Source organism: Pristiophorus japonicus, assembly GCF_044704955.1.
Source record: "Pristiophorus japonicus isolate sPriJap1 chromosome 24 unlocalized genomic scaffold, sPriJap1.hap1 SUPER_24_unloc_2, whole genome shotgun sequence".
Taxonomy (NCBI): Eukaryota; Metazoa; Chordata; class Chondrichthyes; family Pristiophoridae; genus Pristiophorus; species Pristiophorus japonicus.
In genome coordinates, this window is record NW_027250649.1 from 2,280,650 (window position 1) to 2,299,920 (window position 19,271).

Here is a 19,271-nt window from a genome sequence, read left to right on the forward strand (position 1 = left end):
ATCCCTTCTCACAGTCGGAGCAGGTGAACGGCCTCTCCCCAGTGAGAGCTCGCTGGTGTGTCAGCAGGTCAGATGATGTAGTGAATCCCTTCCCGCAGTCGGAGCAGCTGAATGGCCTCTCCCCAGTGTGAACTCGCTGGTGTATCAGCAGGTTGGATAACTGAGTGAATCCCTTCCCACAGTCGGAGCAGGTGAATGGTCTCTCCCCAGTGTGAACTCGCTGGTGTATCAGCAGGTTGGATAACTGAGTGAATCCCTTCCCACACTCAGAGCGGGTGAACGGACTCTCCCCAGTGTGAACTCGCTGATGTGTTTCCAGCTGGGATGGGTAGTTGAAACGTTCCCCACAATCCCCACATTTACACGGTTTCTCCCCAGTGTGACTGCACTTGTTAATTCAGAGACCATGGTCCAGAACTTAAAGAAGGCTAACTTTGAAGGTATGAGGCGTGAATTGGCTGAGATGGATTGGCAAATGATACTTAAGGGGTTGACTGTGGATGGGCAATGGCAGACATTTAGAGACCGCATGGATGAACTACAACAATTGTACATTCCTGTCTGGCATAGAAATAAAAAAGGGAAGGTGGCTATCAAGGGAAATCAGGGATAGTATTAAAGCCAAGGAAGTGGCATACAAATTGGCCAGAAATAGCAGCGAACCTGGGGACTGGGAGAAATTTAGAACTCAGCAGAGGAGGACAAAGGGTTTGATTAGGGCAGGGAAAATGGAGTATGAGAAGAAGCTTGCAGGGAACATTAAGAATGATTGCAAAAGTTTCTATAGATATGTAAAGAGAAAAAGGTTAGTAAAGACAAATGTAGGTCCCCTGCAGTCAGAATCAGGGGAAGTCATAACGGGGAACAAAGAAATGGCGGACCAATTGAACAAGTACTTTGGTTCGGTATTCACGAAGGAGGACACGAACAACCTTCCGGTTATAAAAAGGGTCGGGGGGTCTAGTAAGGAGGAGGAACTGAGGGAAATCCTTATTAGCCGGGAAATTGTGTTGGGGAAATTGATGGGATTGAAGGCCGATAAATCCCCAGGGCCTGATGGACTGCATCCCAGAGTACTTAAGGAGGAGGCCTTGGAAATAGTGGATGCGTTGACAGTCATTTTCCAACATTCCATTGACTCTGGATCAGTTCCTATGGAGTGGAGGGTAGCCAATGTAACCCCACTTTTTAAAAAAGGAGGGAGAGAGAAAACAGGGAATTATAGACCGGTCAGCCTGACATCGGTAGTGGGTAAAATGATGGAATCAATTATTAAGGATGTCATAGCAGTGCATTTGGAAAGAGGTGACATGATAGGTCCAAGTCAGCATGGATTTCTGAAAGGGAAATCATGCTTGACAAATCTTCTGGAATTTTTTGAGGTTGTTTCCAGTAGAGTGGATAAGGGAGAACCAGTTGATGTGGTATATTTGGACTTTCAGAAGGCGTTCGACAAGGTCCCACACAAGAGATTGATGTGCAAAGTTAGAGCACATGGGATTGGGGGTAGTGTACTGACATGGATTGAGAACTTGTTGTCAGACAGGAAGCAAAGAGTAGGAGTAAATGGGTACTTTTCAGAATGGCAGGCAGTGACTAGTGGGGTACCGCAAGGTTCTTTGCTGGGGTCCCAGCTGTTTACACTGTACATTAATGATTTAGATGAGGGGATTAAATGTAGTATCTCCAAATTTGCGGATGACACTAAGTTGGGTGGCAGTGTGAGCTGCGAGGAGGATGCTGTGAGGCTGTAGAGCGACTTGGATAGGTTAGGTGAGTGGGCAAATGCATGGCAGATGAAGTATAATGTGGATAAATGTGAGGTTATCCACTTTGGTGGTAAAAACAGAGAGACAGACTATTATCTGAATGGTGACAGATTAGGAAAAGGGGAGGTGCAAAGAGACCTGGGTGTCATGGTACATCAGTCATTGAAGGTTGGCATGCAGGTGCAGCAGGCGGTTAAGAAAGCAAATGGCATGTTGGCCTTCATAGCAAGGGGATTTGAGTTGAGGGCAGGGAGGTGTTGCTACAGTTGTACAGGGCATTGGTGAGGCCACACCTGGAGTATTGTGTACAGTTTTGGTCTCCTAACCTGAGGAAGGACATTCTTGCAATTGAGGGAGTGCAGCGAAGGTTCACCAGACTGATTCCCGGGATGGCGGGACTGACCTATCAAGAAAGGCTGGATCAACTGGGCTTGTATTCACTGGAGTTCAGAAGAATGAGAGGGGACCTCATAGAAACGTTTAAAATTCTGACGGGGTTAGACAGGTTAGATGCAGGAAGAATGTTCCCAATGTTGGGGAAGTCCAGAACCAGGGGACACAGTCTAAGGATAAGGGGTAAGCCATTTAGGACCGAGATGCGGAGGAACTTCTTCACCCAGAGAGTGGTGAACCTGTGGAATTCTCTACCACAGAAAGTTGTTGAGGCCAATTCACTAAATATATTCAAAAAGGAGTTAGATGAGGTCCTTACTGCTAGGGGGATCAAGGGGTATGGCGAGAAAGCAGGAATGGGATACTGTAGTTGAATGTTCAGCCATGAACTCATTGAATGGCGGTGCAGGCTAGAAGGGCCGAATGGCCTACTCCTGCACCTATTTTCTATGTTTCTATGTCTATGTTTCTATGTCTATCCAGTTTGGCCGATTGGCTGAAGCATTGTCCACACACAGAGCACGTGTACCGTTTCTCCCCACTGTGAACGGTGCCTTCTGCTTCCATGGTCAAAAGCTGATGATATTCCAGTCCCGATGTAACGAGTGACTGTCAGATCTTGAGGTGATGTTTGGTTTGAGCTTCCAGTCGACAAATCCTTCCCTTTTAACACCCTGTAAAGTGAATTTCAAACAGGAAAAGTGAGTGCGAGAGAGAACCCACAAAAACACAAAGGCAGGTTGTTTAATTGAGCTTAATGAATCTGTTCATTTGTGGGGCCGGCACTAGAAAAAAGTGACCATGAAAGCTGCCGGATTGTCGTAAACACACATCTGGGCCACTGCTGTCCTTCAGGGAAGGGAACTCACCTCTCTCGACAGGCCCACATGAGAAATTGTTGTTCCCACTGGGCCCAGAGGTACTGGGGGTGAAACCCATCAGCTTCTCCCCCCTCTCCATCCAGCTCAAACTGATGTAATAAACAGACACACACAGGAGGCCAGTGAGTGACTTCCACATCCAGCGCCCCCTGATACAGAGCGGCTGGGAATTGCTGGGCCAGCTGTATAAATGTAAGTTGTTGTTTTCCTGGTGTGGGGGACGTGCTGCCCCCGGAGTTTCAGCTGCTGGGACCAGTGGCTCTGACTGAGTGCCTGAGAGCCGCACTCGGTGTTGCCCGGAGACTGAGAGCCACACTCGGTGTTGCCCGGGGACCCAAGAGCTGCACTCGGTGTTGCCCGGGGACTGAGAGTCGCACTCGGTGTTGCCCGGGGACTGAGAGCCGCACTTTGTTTTGCCTGCGGTCCGAGAGCCACACTCGGTGTTGCCCGGGGACTGACAGCCGCACTCGCTGTTGCCCAGGGACTGGGAGCCGCACTCGGTGTTGCCCGGGGGCCCGAGAGCCACACTCGGTGTTGCCTGGGGGCCCGAGAGCTGCACTCGGTGTTGCCCAGGGACTGGGAGCCGCACTTGGTGTTGCCCGGGGACTGAGAGCCACACTCGGTGTTGCCCGGGGACCGAGAGCCACATTCGGTGTTGCCCGGGGACTGAGAGCCGCACTCGGTGTTGCCCGGGGACTGAGAGCCGCACTCGGTGTTGCCCAGGGACCGAGAGCCACATTCGGTGTTGCCCGGGGACTGTGAGCCGCACTCGGTGTTGCCCGGGGCCCGAGAGCCGCACTCGGTGTTGCCCGGCGGCCCCAAAAGCCACACTCGGTTGCCCGGGGACCGAGAGCCACCCTCGGTGTTGCCCAGGGACTGAGTGCCGCACTCGGTGTTGCCCGGGGACTGAGAGCCAAACTCGGTGTTGCCCGGGGACTGTGAGCCACACTCGGTGTTGCCCGGGGACTGAGAGCCACACTAGGTGTTGCCCGGGGAATGAGAGCCACACTCGGTGTTGCCCGGGGACTATGAGCCACACTCGGTGTTGCCCGGGGACTGAGAGCCACACTCGGTGTTGCCCGGGGACTGAGAGCCACACTCGTTGTTGCCCGGGGACTGAGAGCCACACTCGGTGTTGCCCGGGGACTGAGAGCCGCACTTGGCGTTGCCCAGTGACTGAGAGCCACACTCGGTGTTGCCAGGGGACTAAGAGCCACACTCGGTGTTGCCCGGGGACTCAGAGCCGCACTTGGCGTTGCCCGGTGACTGAGAGCCACACTCGGCATTGCCCGGGGACTGAGAGCCACATTCGGTGGAGCCCGGTGACTGAGAGCCACACTCGTTTAAAAAGGAGGCAGACAAAATGCAGGAAACTATAGACCAGTTAGCCTAACATCTGTGGTTGGGAAAATGTCGAAGAGTTCATTCTTAAAGAAGCAGTAACACGACATTTGGAAAAGCATAATTCGGTCAGGCAGTCAGCATGGATTTATGAAGGGGAAGTTAAGTTTGACAAATTTGCTGGAATTCTTTGAGCATGTAATGAACAGGGTGGATAAAGTGGGTGTGGTGTATTTGGGCTTCCAGTCGGCATTTGACAAGGTGCCACATAAAAGGATACTGCACAAGATAAAAGTTCACAGGGCTGGGGGTAATATATTAGCATGGATAGAGGATTGTCTAACTAACAGAAAACAGAGAGTTGGGGTAAATGGTTCATTCTTGGGTTGGCAATCAGTAACTCGTGGGGTGCCGCAGGGATCAGTGCTGGGACCCCAACTATTTACAATCCATATTAACGACTTGGAAGAAGGGACCGACTGTAACGTAGCCAAGTTTGCTGGCGATATAAAGATGGGAGGAAAAGCAACGTGTGAGGAGGACACAAATAATCTGTAAAAGGACACAGATAGACTAAGTGAGTGGGCAAACATTTGGCAGATGGAGTATAATGTTGGGAAGTGTGAGGTTATGCACTATGGCTGAAAAAAAATCATAGAGCAAGTTATTATTTAAATAGAGAAAGATTGCAAAGTGCTGCAGTACAACGGGATCTGGGGGTACTTGTGCATGAAACACAAAAGGTTAGTATGCAGCTACAGCAGGTGATCAGGAAGGTCAACTGAATCTTGGCCTTTATTATAAAGGGGATGGAGTATAAAAGCAGGGAATTCTTGCTACAGTTATACAAGTTATTGATGAGGCCACACCTGGAATACTGCGTGCAATTTTGGTTTCTATATTTATGAAAGGATATACTTGCTTTGGAGGAAGTTGAGAGAAGGTTCACTGGGTTGATTCCGGAGATGAGGGGTTGACTTATGCGAAAAGGTTGAGGAGGTTGGGCCTCTACTCATTGAATTCAGAAGAATGAATGAGAGGTGATTTATCAAAACGTAAACGATAATGAGGCAGCTTGACAAGGTGGAATCAGAGAGGATGTTTTCACTGATAGGGGAGACTAGAACTAGGGGGCATAATCTTACAATAAGGGGCCCCCATTTAAAACTGAGGTGAGGAGGAATTATTTCTCTGGGGGTTGTAAATCTGTGGAATTCGCTGCCTCAGAGAGCTGTGGAAGCTGGGAAATTTAATATATTTAAGACAGAGATAGACAGTGTCTTAACTGATAAGGGAATAAGGGGTTATGGGGAGCGGGCAGGGAAGTGGACCTGGGTCCATGATCGGATCAGCGATGATCGTATTAAATGACGGAGCAGGCTCGGGGGGCCGTATGGCCTACTCCTGCCCCTATTTCTTATGGTCTTATTTTCTTATATAGTGGGTGACTGGTATGGGAGTGTGGATTTGATTCTGTATCTGTCCATCTCTGGTATGTGGATGAAGGTTTTACTCTGTATGTTAGTTTCTGATACGAGAGCATGGATTTTATCCTGTACCTGTCAATTTCTGGTAATTGCCTGTGGGTTTCATTCTGTATCAAAAAGGGCCACATTACAACATAATTCTTGAAGGACAAAGATTGTTAAAAAAACAAGCCTGAAGGCTCTGAATCTCAAAGCGAGGATCATTCGTAATAAGGTGGACGAATTAACTGCACAGATAGCTGTTAACGGATATGATGTAATTGGGATTACAGAGACATAGCTCCAGAGTAACCAAGGCTGGGAACATAACATCCAGGGGAATTCAATATTCAGAAAGGATAGCCAGAAAGGAAAAGGAGGTGGGGTAGTGTTAATGGTTAAAGAGGAGTTTAATGCAATAGTAAGGAAGGACATTGGCTGGGATGATGTGGAACCTATATGGGTCGAGCTGCGAAACACCAAAGGGCAGAAAACGTTAGTTGGGGTTGTGTACAGACCACCAAACAGTAGTAGGGAGGTTGGGGATGGCATCAAACAGGAAATTAGGGATGCGTGCAATAAGGGTACAGCAGTTAAAATGGGTGACCTAAACCTAGATATTGATTGGGCTAACCAAACTTGTAGCAATACTGTGGAGGAGGATTTTCTGGAGTGTATAAGGGATGGTTTTCTAGACTAATATGTCGAGGAACCAACTGGAGAGCTGGCCATCCTTGACTGGGTCTTGTGCAACGAGAGAGGATTAATTAGCAATCGAGTCGTGCGTGGCTCCATGGGGAAAAGTGACCATAATATGGTAGAATTCTTCATTAAGCTGGAGAGTGACACAGTTAATTCAGAGACTAGGGTCCTGAACTTAAAGGAAACTTCAATGGTATGAGACGTGATTTGGCTACGATTATCTGGCGAATGATACTTAAAGGGTTGACGGTGGATAGGCAATGGCAGACATTTAAAGGTCACATGGATGAATTACAACTATTATACATCCCTGTCTGGAATAAAAATAAAACCGAAAACGTGGCTCAACCGTGGCTAACAAGGAAAATTAGGGAGAGTGTTCAATCCAAGGAAGAGGCATATAAATTGGCCAGAAAAAGCAGCAAACCTGAGGACTGGGAGAAATTTAGAATTCAGCAGAGGAGGACAAAGGGTCAAATTAGGAGGGGGAAAATAGACTATGAGAGTAAGCTTGCAGGGAACATTAAAAACTGACTGCAAAAGCTTCAAGAGGTATGTGAAGAGAAAACGATTAATGAAGACAAACGTGGTCCCTTGCAGTCAGAATCAGGTGAATTCATAATGGGGATCAAGGAAATGGCAGACCAATTGAACAAATACTTTGGTTCTGTCTTAACTAAGTAAGACACGAATAACCTCCCGAGGATCTAGCGGGAAGGAGGAACTGAGGGAAATCCTTATTAGTCAGGAAATGTTTGCAGGGAAACTGATGGGACTGAAGGCCAATAAATCCCCAGGGTCTGATAGTCTGCATCCCAGAGTAGTTAAAGTAGTGGCCCTAGAAATAGTAGATGCATTGGTGGTCATTTTCCAGAATTCCATGGACTATGGATCAGTATCTATAGATTGGAGGGTAGCTAATGTAACCCCACTTTTTTTTAAAAAAGGAGGGGAGAGAAAACAGGGAATTATAGACCGGTTAGCCTGACATCGGTGGTGGGGAAAATGCTGAAATCAATTATTAAAGATGTATTAGCAGATCATTTGGAAAGCTGTGACAGGATTGGTCCAAGTCAGCTTGGATTTATGAAAGGGAAATCATGCTTGACAAATATTCTAGAGTTTTTTGAGGATGTAACTAGTAGAGTGGATAAGGGAGAACCAGTGGATGTGGTGTATTTGGAATTTCAAAAAACTTTTGACAAGGTCCCACACAAGAGATCAGTGTGCAAAATTAAAGCACATGGTATTGGGGGTAATGTATTGACGTGGATAGAGAACCAGTTGGCAGACAGGAACAAAGAGTAGGAATAAACAGGTCTTTTTCAGAATGGCAGGCAGTGACTAGTGGGGTGCCGCAAGGTTCAGTGCTGGGATCCCATATATTTACAATATATATTAATGATTTAGATGATGGAATAGAAGGTAATATCTCCAAGTTTGCAGATGATACTAAGCTGGGTGGCAGTGTGAGCTGTGAGTCGGATGCTCAGAGGCTGCAGGGTGACTTGGACAGGTTAGGTGAATGGATAAATGCATGGCAGATGCAGTATAATGTGGATAAATTGAGGTTATCCACTTTGGTGGCAAAAACAGGAAGGCAGATTATTACCTGAATGGTGACAGTTAGTAAAATGGGAGGTGCAAAGAGATCTGGGTGTCATGGTACATCAGTCACTGAATGTAGGCATGCAAGTACAGCAGGCAGAAAAGAAAACAACTGGCATTCTGGCCTTAATAGCAAGAGGATTTGAGTATAGGAGTAGGGAAGTCTTACTGCAGTTGTACAACGCCTTGGTGAGACCACACCTTGAGTACTGTGTGCAGGTTTCGTCTCTTAATCTTAGCAAGGACGTGCTTGCGATTGAGGGAGTGCAGCGAAGGCTCACCAGACTGATTCCCGGGATGGCAGGTCTGACAGATGAAGAAAGACTGGATCGGCTAGGCTAACACTCACTAGAATTTAGAAGAATGAGAGGGGATCTCATAGAAAGATATAAAACTATGAGAGGACTGGACAGGTTAGATGCAGGAGAATGTTCTCGGTGATGGGGAAGTCCAGAATCAGGGGTCACAGTCTAAGGATAAGGGGTAAGCCATATCGGACTGAAATGAGGAGAAACCTTTTCACCCAGAGAGTGGTAAACCTGTGCAATTCTCTACCACAGAAAGTTGTGGAGTCCAGTTCGTTGGATATATTCAAGAGGGAGTTAGATGAGTTTTTTACGGCTAAGGGGATCAGGGGGTATGGAAAGAAAGCGGGAATGGGGTACTGAAGTTGCATGATCAGCCATGATCATATTGAATGGCAGTGCAGGCTCGAAGGGCCGAATGGCCTGCTCCTGCACCTATTTTCTATGTTTTTATGTTTCTTTCCATTCCTGGTGTGTGAGTGTGTGTTCTGTGCTCTATCTGTCCATCTCTGTTATGTGAATGTGAGCTCTACTCCATACCCGGCATTCTGCAGTATGTTGGTATTGTTTTACTGTGTACCACCAATTCCTGATAGAGTATTGGTTTTACTTTCTAACTGTCAATTTGTGTTATGGAGGCGAGTTTTATGCTGAATCTGTCGGTCCTGATAAATGAATCTGAGGTTTACTCTGTATCGAGCTGCCTCTGGTATGTGAGTGTGGGCCTTTCTCTGTATCTCTCCATTTCTGTTATGGGAGCCTGGGTTTTATTCTGTACCCGTCAAGTTCTGATATGTGATTGTGTGCCTTACTCTATAACTGCCTGTTTCTGTTTAATTATGAGTGGACTTTCCTTTGTACCTGTCAGTTTCTGGAATGAAAGAGAGGTCTTTACCCTGTACCTGTCAATTACTGGTTCGTGAGTATGGGCATGTCACTGTATGTCAATTTATGTTATGGGAATATGGATTTTAATATGTCAGCCTCTGATATGTGAGTGTGGGTTTTATACTGTATCTCTCAGTCTCTGATATGCAAGTGTGTGTATTTTTCTGTAAATGTCAGGTTTTGGTGTGTGTTGAGGTTTAATCTGTGCCTCTCAGTTTCTGCGATGGTCGTCTGGGTTTAATCTGTATTTGCCAGTCTCTGGTATGTGAACGTGAGAATCAATTTAACTTTTTAACCTGTATTTCTCTGATATGTGAATGAAGATTTTGCCTTCAACGTGTCTTTCAATTTTCCGACATGTGCACATGGGATTTACACTTTACCTGTCGCTCTCTGGTATGTAAGTGGGGATTTTATTCTGTTACTGTCACTTTCATATATGTGGGTGTGTGTTGTATACTGTATCTGTCAGTCTGTGGTACGGGAATGTGGGTTTTATTCTGCACCTCTCATCTTCTGGTATGTTCGGCGGGGTTAAATACTGAATCCGTCAGATTCTGAAACATGAAAAGGCTTTTGCTCTGTACCCATCAGCTTCTGATATGCGAGTGTTGTTTATACTACCTGTTTGACATTTTTTCTGATCGATGATTGTCTTTTATTCTCTACCTGCCAGTTTCTGGCAAGTGAGTGTGGGTGTTTAATGTACCTGTCAGTGTGATATTTTTCAATGGTGAAACAGCATGTGATTATACTGCTCCATGTGGCTGTAAGATTCACAATGTAACTCTGCCACTTCGGTTCACTGTGGGACTGACAGCTTCTGCTGCCTGTGACAATAGGATTGAGGCCAGTTCTGTGTGTCTGCGCTCTGTGAGTGATAATCTACTTACTGTGTGTGAGAAGGAGCTGCCTGCACTGTTCCTTGTGTTCCGGGTGGAGGAAAGATCACATTTGTTCTGGCTGAAGAATTTTGTTCTGAGAATAATAATACGAGAACATTATTAGTTCTAAGATATGGATGCGTGGAGAATATGATGTATCTGAGGGAGTGACAATGTATCTCTCGATCATCAGCAACATGGTTCTGGAAAACTCAGCTCACCAAAACAACATAACCCATCTTTAAAATATCTTCCCCCACACTCCTTTCCTGATGCCTTCAATAGATGCACTTTGTGAAACTCCTCACATCCTCACTTTCAGGCTGTGTTTCCACTGCTCACTGCCCAAGAACAACAGACACGGTGAGATTGGAACTAAATCAGGAACATTCACTGCTGATTGGGTTGGGGGCAGTATATTAGCATGGATAGAGGATAGGCTAACTAACAGAAAACAGAGAGTCGGGATAAATGGGTCTTTTTCTGGTTGGGAATGGTGACTAGTTGGGTGCCGCAGGAATCGGTGCTGGGTCCTCAACTATTTACAATCTATATTAATGACTTGGATAAAAGGACCGAGTGTAACGTAGCCAAGGTTGCTGATGATACAAAAGTGAGTGAGAAAGCAAATTGAGGACACAAAAAATCTGCAAAGGGATATGGACAGGCTCAATGAGTGGGCAAAAATTTGTCAGATGTAGTATAATATAGGAAAATGTGAGGTTATCCACTTTGGCCAAAATAATAGAAAAGAAAATTATAATTTAAATGAAGAACAATTGTAAGTGCTACAGGACAAAGAGACCTAAGGGTGTTTGTGCATAAAACACAAAAAGTTAGTTTGCAGGTAAAGCAATTAATCAGGAAGGCAAATGGAATGTTGGTCTTTATTGCAAGGGGGATAGAGTATAAAAGCAGAGAAGTACTCCTACAACTGTACAGGGTATTGGTGAGACCACACCTGGAATACTGCGTGCATTTTTGGTCTGCGTATTTAAGGAAGGATATACTTGCATTGGAGGCTGTTCAGAGGTTGATTCCGGCGATGAGGGGGTTGTCTTATGAGGATATGTTGAGAAGGTTGGGCTGATACACTTTGGAGTTCAAAAGAATGAGAGGTGATCTTATTGAAACATATGATAACGAGGGGACTGGACAAGGTGGATCCAGAGAGGATATTTCCACTCAAGTTAAACTAAAACTAGGGTGCATCGTCTCAGAATAAGGGGCCACTCATTTAAAACGGAGATGAGGAGGAATTTCTTCTCTCAGAGGTTTGTAAATGTGTGGAATTCAGTGCCCCAGAGCTGTGGAGGCTGGGTCATTGAATATATTTAAGGCAGAGATAGATGGATCTTTGAGCGATAAGGGATTAAAGGGTTATGGGGAGCGGGTAGAGAAGTGGAGCTGAGTCCATGATCAGATCACATGATCTTATTGAATGGCAGAGCAGGATCCAAGGGCCAAATGATCCACTCCTGCTCCTATTTCTTATGTTATTATGTTCTTATGAGATAATAACCCTGGGACTGTACATGGGGACTCTAACCCTGGGACTGTACATGGGGACTCTAACCCTGGGACTGTACATGGGGATTCTAACCCTGGGACTGTACATGGGGACTCTAACCCTGGGACTGTACATGGGGATTCTAACCCTGGGAGTGAACAGCTCTGGGGCTTTCCTGTTACAATTGTCTGGGATGTAACCAGAAGCTTAGAACTGAGCAGCGCCTTTAGGAGATGGTGAGAAATCCGAGGTGTCGAGAATAAAATAACTCAGCTGTTACTTTACCAAGATGGCCACGCATGCGCTTTGCTGCTCACTGAACAAAGATGGCGGAGAACTGACCCTGCCTTCCTGTACAAAGATGGCCGCCGTTACCCTGGGCCTCTGACTGGGAGAAAGCCTCGAGGCTGCAGTCGTCGATATTCCGGTTATTATTCCGGGCTTCCGGCGGGCACCAGTTGTTTGTGAAGCCTCCCCGGCTACCCGCTGGTCCATTACTCATCTCCGCCCCGCTGAAATTGAGCTGTTTTGCGGAGCACATTTCACCATCCCTGCTCCGCCATTACACACACCGCGCATGCTCCGAATACAGCCAGTTTCTGCGCCTGCGCACTCGGTCCCTGAAGTCTGGGGTCGGCAGGAATACTGGGTAAATAGGAACAGCCAATCAGTATATGGGACAGGATTTACTGGGCCCCCATTGGGCACTGAACCATGTTCATTCTGGCACTTCGACTTTGTTTCTGCTGCTCTGAAAAACCCGATACCTGAGCTGGAGATTAATGTTCTGTCTCAATACTGAATAAATAAGCTTGTTTCAAACACCGAGTGTCCAATATTTCATTTCTCCATAACCATCATCATCTTAGCCAGTCCCTGGAAGTGAGGATGACTTGCTTCCACGCCAAAAAGGAATGAGTTCACAGGTATTTTAATGAAGGACCTGGTATTGCAGATCCCGAGCTACAGCTTCAAGGGTGGAAGATGCCTGTGCTTGGATGTTTTTAACGTGTGGTGGCCGTTGCACACCAGCCATCACACTGGCTTGACAGAGCTGGGTCTTGGTCCAGTGGCAAGCATTACCCCAGACAACTGGAGATCAGCTCTGCTGCATGGACTGAGCGCACACATATAGCAGTCTAAGCTGGGCCATGCTGCCCCTAGGCCCTTGCCCCTTCTGGGCCCCAGACTCATGCCTGTCCTGGGCCCCGGTTACGTCCTTCTATAATCTCTTGCCGCTCCTTCGCCCCTCCTGCTGTGCCTGCCCGCACTGCAATTAGCGACGTGACTTTGCAGCCGTCACCATCCTGCAATGGAATGCCACCGCCGCACACTGCTCCCTCTGATGGCCCTGACCTGCTGATGGTCATGCAGGCCGGGACCGTACCGCTGCACGGGAGACTAATTCATGTTCCCTTCCCTTCCATTTTGTGCCTTTTCTTACTCTACATTATCTCACTTCTCACACAGTTCATCTTTTGCCACATCAAATCCCAAGCTTATTTTGTTTGAGCATGCGGCTTGTGGATGTCATACACTGAACCGGCGTGTCTCACTTTACACACATTTGACGTTCGTTGAAAGAACTATCTTGCTTAAGACTGGAACTCTCTTATTTTCTATATTGTTTAACGATTTTTGAATGCGGTTAACAGATCTCCACACATACTGCATGTGATCGCCTTTGAAATGTTCTGGTCTTTGTAATTCTCTTTGCTAATTTTGATGGATTAGTTGATTATAATTACTTGTTACGAACATACGTTGCAGAAATTTTTTGCATCAAAATAATTGTTTAAACACTTCCTTTATCGGGTCTTTAGCTTCCCCACTGATCTCTGTTTCCTCTTGTGGGGGGAATCGAGAACTCGGTGGCAAAGTCTGAGCATAAGGGGCCGCCCATTTAAAACGCAAATGAGGATGAATTTCTTCTCTCAGGGAGTCGTGAATCTTTGAAATTCTCTATCCCAGAGAGCAACGGACGCTGGGGTCATTCAATATATTTAAGTTGCAGATGGACTGATTTTTGAAAGACAGGGAAGTCAAGCGTTATGCGCAGAGGGCAGGGAAGTGGAATTGAGGCCAAGATAAATTCAGCCATGATATTATTGAATGGCAGAGCGGGCTCAAGGGGCCAGGTGGCCTACTTCTGCTCCTATTTCTTATGTTCTTAGCATTGATTAGGGGCTGGGTTTAGATGTCGGTTTAGTGGTTAGTGGGTGTGGTTTGTGGCTATGTGTTAGGATTGGGATTAGTGATTGGGATAGTCAATATGATATTCGGCTTAGGATATAGTGATTAACGTAGAAAGCACTATTGGCAATATAAGTGTCACTGGATTTGCCCTTTTCCATTTCATGTTTTTAACCTCTCACAGACGAGTCACAAAACAGCCTCACAATGTGTTAATTCAAGGAACCTTCGTTTCTGCGCAAGCCTCACTTCCTCCCTTCTTTTACATCTCTACATTTCTCACAGAAAAATCAATTAGTGACATTAGATTTGGGGATTTTGGGACAATAACAGACAGATACAGTTGTTGTGCTGGTTACATTTGATCATCAGCCTGCTTGAAAAGGGCTTCTGACAATAATCTGTCACCAGGCCTCACCAGTCACCGTCTGATTCCACCATCATATCTTCATTCATTACCCACCTTTCCCCCTAACTAGAGCTGCTTTCAGCGGCATGGCCATTCCCCATACTGAGGCCCTCTAATTACCGAGCAGAGCATGAACACCGGCACAGACTGGTTAATCCGAATGGTCCATTTCTGTCCCATATATCTGATGTAATTCTATAGTCTCAGTGTAAGTGGTCCAAGGATATGGTGCCTCAGTGTTATTGGTCCCTGGATATGTTGTCACCGTATTAGCAATCCCTCAATTTGGTGTCACGATGTAATTCATCATGGATTTGATGTCTCATTGTAACTGGTCCCTGTATTTGTTGCCTCAGTGTAAGGGGTCCCTGGATTTGATGCCTCAATGTAAGTTGTCCCTGGATTTGGAGTCACAATGTATGTGGTCGCTGAATTTGGAGTCAACAACACCTCGTCACTGGGACTGAGGGCAAACCCGCCGCCCAGCCACGTATTCAGCACAGAATGATCACACTCAAATCTATTCCCAATTAACATTGCCCACATTAATTCAACAGAAACAGTCCAGTGCCTGCAAGGAACTGCAACCCCACGTCTAACACACAATACAAAACATTTTAAAGGAAAAATAAACCCTATCATAATTCAACAAAGGCAATTAAACGCTGTAAATCCCATTCACTCATACACCTTCTTCACCCCTACTCTCTACCTCCCCCTCCCCAACTGCTCTTTCAAACCAACTCCCCAACCCCTCACTCCAACTCCTCTATCACCGCATTTCTCTCAAACCCTCACCCCAACTCCTCTTTTACGCCTAATCTCCAAGCCCTCCTCACCCAACTCCTCTTTTAACCTACAATTTAATGTTTAACATCACTTACACAAGTCACCACACTGGAGCTAAATCTCAGGACCTTCTGTGTGATGGTAAGTGATCATTGGGCAATAAAGTGCAGAGACTGGTGGGAGGCTGCTTATTACCCTCGGTGAGATTTACTCCCCTTTCCCACAACATACTGCGGACAAGTGGTCACCTTGGTAACGGAATGGTCATTGTGACATCACTTTCGAAACAGGAGCACACAAGACAATGGGTCATCAATAAATGGTAAAGGGATTAAACACTCTGCAATTTCATTGTAAATAAGAGCAAATAAAATGCTGGAAAATAACTGGCGAAGGCAATAGCTTATCTCTGTGGAATTCACTGTCAAACATTAAGAAAGATGTGTTTTGTTTACACACACGCATATATAGCAAAGACTATGTGTGTGCACTTTTCAGTTGTTGTGCTTAACCAGATGCGTCATTTTACTTTGGCCTTTAGGACCTTGCGGGAGCCCACTGGCGGTGCTTGCTGTGTGAGGAGAAAAAGAGACCTCGCGCGTTTGCTCCTCCCAAACCTGGGGGAATGCAGCAGATATTTAAAGGGACCCGGACTCCCTTTTCACTGCCTATTTATACTTAAAGGAACAGTGCAGTTTATCTCGGAGTGTCGGGGGACTTCACGAACCGATCTCCCATTGACAGTCGCACCCTTCTGTACTGTGCAGTGATTGAAAAGCTGTCGATTTCAGTAATTTGCGCCTTTCTAAAATGTCACACCCTTTTTGATGCTCCATTGGACTTGAATTTGGAAATACTTCAGAATTGTGCAGTGTGACGAAGGTTTCGTTTAAAGCTGGAGTAAAATGTGTTTCCAAATATTATTTCTATCCCTCCCCACACCCCCCAAATTTTAGAACAATATGCAATATTGATTGGGAAGTTCTCAAGTTCGTTCCTTGATCTGTGATGTCAGTTGATCTCAGCCAAGGCAGCAGTTTAGGGGTTATAATTGTCGTCACTACCACTGGGCTAAATATGATTAAAAATTAGTCAGTGCCCATGCTCATGATGCCGTTCCAATGACCTCAACTGGGAAATGACCTCAACTGGGAAGTGTGTGGTTGTAATTTGAGGGCAGGACTGGACTCGACTCTGATGCCTGCCACAGTGGAAATGTCTATCCTGTACTTAAAGTAACAACGTTTGTAACCTCAATTTGCAGGGTAACAGAAGGTGAGGGTCTACAGCTGGGAAACTGAAACCAAACATCACGTCAAGATTTGAGAGATTCACCGGATTGATCACGATCACCTTATCATCAGTCTTTGGAAAAACACCAATCACAGCGGTGAGAAACAGGACACATGTTCTGGGTGTGGATGCACCTTCAACCAATCGTCTAGCCTGTGAGACCCGTGTGGCCAGCTGACTCAACAATGTAAATGTGAGGACAGTGGGAATGGATGCAGGTGCACGTTGGGTGGCAAGACATCAGGGAGAGACCGTTTACCAACTGAATGTGGAAAGTGATTCAGTCTCTCATCTCACCAACTGACATTCGAGGACTTAGATAACAGACTTTATCCTGTGAAGATAGAGCTGGGTTACTGGGCCGTGATATTTTTACTTCTTCATCTTGTTGACTGTAAACCTTTGCCAATTACTTGATGTGATGGGTTTACTTGTATATTTTTCTTTAAATACATTTACTGAGTGGATTCAAATTTAAATCGAAACCAGATTTGCAAGATTCTTTATTCACCCATCGAAAGTGAGAGAGATGCTGCCAGGAACGCGCTAAGTCCTGTAGCTGAAAGGGATTAACAGACTGTGTTTTGTGTTTAGTGATCCCAGGCGTGATAGCTATCCCTACTCTGGACACCAAGGCAAAGAGACGCACTGTGGAATGTATAAGGAACTGGGACTTCTCTCTGAGAGTAACCAAAGACATGAGAACTGAAACAATCTAGAAATGGAAAGGAGAAAAGGACCAAAATATAACAGGACATCAATTAGTCTCCTTTTATCATGGATATTTCAAATATCGAAACATTGTATTATTTGAAATATCAAACAATTAAACTCCATCCCAGTTTTCGGGGTTAGTATTATCAGCAGAAACAAATCTCAACTGACAGAACGAACATTATTCAGTCACGATGCTATTAACAGCAATAATAACAGTAGAACATAACCCCTGCAGTCACTTGTGAACACGCAATTCAGATGACTGAGTGAATCCCTTCACACACTTCCCCAGTGTGAACTCGCTGGAGTTTCAGCAAATTGGATGACTGAGTGAACCCCTGCCCACACACAGAGCAGGTGAACGGCCTTTCTTCGGTGTGACTGTGACAATGAATTTCTAGATCAGACGGGGAACTGAATCCCTTCTCACAGTCTCCACATTCCCACGGTTTCTCCATTATGCAGGTGTCTTTGTGTCTCTCCAGGTTGGATGATCAGTTGAAGTTTTGTCCACACACAGAACACGCGTAGTTTCTCCCCGCTGTGAATGGTGTAATATTTGTTCAGCTGTGTAACTGATTGAAGCTCTTTCCACAGTCAGTGAACGGGAACACTCTCACTCGGCTGTGTGTGTGCTTTTCCAGTCACACTGATGTCTGAAATATTTTCCCACAGTTATTTTGTGGAAAAATATTTCCGAGACTGTATAATATATAAAGAGAGGTTTATTAAATCGGAGACAAATCTCTGGGAGAAGTGTTAGAGACCACTATCTCTGAACCAGCTTCTCAATTTGGTATCTCCAGTGAGGTTCTTTTATCTTACAAATTACGTCACTTTACATCACATGCTTTAGCACGAGTCCTTCAGTCTAATCATCGCATTACAAGTTTTACAAAGCTTTTCATACAATTACTATCCAAGGCTGAGCTCTTGATATAAACCATCCTCGCATTTTGACAGGACATTATAAACAAGTGCAGGCTTTTTGGCACCGGTATAGACTAACATACCCCCACTTATCTCTCCAGACGTTCATTATCTCACTTTCCTGTCTCCATAACTCAAGGCCAGCATACCATGTAGTCTAACTGTGTTTTTTCTTATATAAAGCATAATGCATCAGTATTGTCCCTTACAAAATTCATTAAAAGGGGAAATGAAAACAAATGTTTAGTCCCGTATACTAGTCAAGTATATGTCCAAAAATCAGCTCCAACAATATTCCCCCTTTTGTTCCTGGAGGATGTTCACGAAATCCAGATGACCACAATGATAGTAGCATGGTGTCATATATTCGTCCTTTGGGGTATGTTACTTCCCTGATGTTCCGTATGTCCACCTTGCCTGTAGCTCTAGGCTACCCTTCAAAGATAGTGGTCGGTGTCATCATCGTCTGTTTCTTCATCCTTGGTGTCTTCAGGTATTTCCATCAGGTGTGCTTCTTCTTCGGCGATTACACTGGCTACTGGCATCAGTCGAGCCATCATAACTTTAATGCAGACATTAAAACATCCGATAATCAGACAGCAAGTAATTATTATTACAACCAGAATAATTACCAGAGTAATTATGCATAATTACTCCATGCATAAGATAGGACCCACAGGATTCCCCTAACAGCCAGTGAAACCAGCTACATCCTCCTGCTGTTGTGGATAACTTATTTACCTCCTTTCTGGCGTGATCAGCGAGGTTGGTTATGTTTTCTGAATTATCGGGAATGTAAGTGCAACATTCAGCTCCAATTAAGGCACATGTGCCCCCACTTTGTGCTACTATCTTGGGCCATTCGGTTCTGGAATACCATTGTGCGTATGGCTACCATTTCAGCCGTTATGCACTCTATTTCTTCAGAAGTGTCGTTAAGTATCTCTTCCAGTACCCTCTCTAGGTTACGTAATTCATCTATGGTGCGTCCTATCCCGAATGTGTATGGTTCATGCACTCTACCATCCTAGAACTCTGCGGGTGGTAGGGGATGTGGAATTTTTGTTTTATGTCCATCAGCTGGCATATTGTTTTTACAATTTGTTCCCAGTGACGTGGGTACCTTGGTCAGAATATCCTTGCCACTGTGAGGCAGTGCAATCACGTGTGGGGAAAGCTTCCACCCGCCGGGT

General features: G+C 45.5%; 1 pseudogene; it reads right to left on the reverse strand.

Annotated features, from left to right (window-relative positions):
* LOC139241225 (zinc finger protein 271-like) overlaps positions 1 to 17,522 on the reverse strand; it is a 55,185-nt pseudogene extending 37,663 nt beyond the window's left edge.
* Between the last annotated feature and the right edge of the window lie 1,749 nt (positions 17,523 to 19,271).